Here is a 1,259-nt window from a genome sequence, read left to right on the forward strand (position 1 = left end):
CCCGCCCCCTCAGCGCCCCCAAAGAAAAAAGGATAAAGATGAAGACAATTTTAACCTATTCAGATCATTTCCTGCAGTTTTTTGAGTAGCAAAAAGATAGATACAATAGAGATTGTGAAGTCATGATACCTGATTTTAAAAGCCACCCTCGTTCTTGTTCATACTATCAGCTAAATCAAGTAGAAGTTAAATATAGAGTATCTGCAAAAAAATTTTAGGATTGTTAGTATGATAGTTTGATGGGAAACAGAAAAATCTTCTACATCTGTATACTTTTAAGAGAGAGAGTGTGTTCCACCTAGTTTTCATTTTCTAGATGAGCTTAAAAGGGTCTTGATGACCTAATTTTTATTAGTGAAATAAAAGTATCAAAATAGACAAAACACATTGAGACAGGCCATCTCACTGTGAGCACAATTTCAAATGGAAAACAAAAAGCATTACTGGCCTCGGTTACAGAAAACCAACCTGCATTTTAGATCACAAATCCAATGGGCAATGCAGTTTGCTAAAACGACGCTAGAAAGATTCACAATACTTCATGCCCCTTTCCATAGGACTGATCAAGCTTTGTTTCTTCTACCCTGTTCATACCAATCCTTCTATGCTAAGATCCGCAAGAAATAAAGCTTTAAGCTATGTAGCAGTAGCTGTACAACTTTCACTCGAATAAAAGCTATTAGATTTTGGAGCTTCACTACCTCTGACGACTCTGTTGTATATTACTTTAAAAGACTGGGAGCCATGTGGTCGACTAAGCAAACTGATTGGCATTCTCAACGTCTGCTTTCGGTTTCTTCTACCTCTTATTAAAATGCTGAAGGTTTTCTCACCATCACTCCTTCTTTCAGCACTGCCTTCAGGATTTTTGTTTGGGCTTAGATCATTCCCAGAATTGTCAACCATAGATTGATTCAAGTGACCATTTTCCAGTACACTTTCCAACCCAACTCTAGCTACTTCATTATCATTATTTATTGCCTCAGATGCTGAAATGTTGAATTCTTTCTTAGCTTCTCCCATAGTGTCAATATCCACAGGCAGCATTGGAGCTGAACTTGGTTTTGCATCATCACCTTGTATTTTAGGCTCCAATATCCGATCAGCAATTGGCTCAACAATTGGTGATGGTATAGAGAACTCCATTGGATGAGCGGGCCAAACTGTCCCAGGAATGAACTCTGGTATGCTGGGGTTCACATTGCATTGCCATGAGAACTGACTGGGGTGAAAATGGTTGCTAGTTACAGGAAAGGTGC

Source organism: Theobroma umbraticum, unplaced genomic scaffold (assembly GCF_002168275.2).
Source record: "Theobroma umbraticum cultivar Fairchild unplaced genomic scaffold, ASM216827v3 scaffold_4.1, whole genome shotgun sequence".
Lineage (NCBI taxonomy): Eukaryota > Viridiplantae > Streptophyta > Magnoliopsida > Malvales > Malvaceae > Theobroma > Theobroma umbraticum.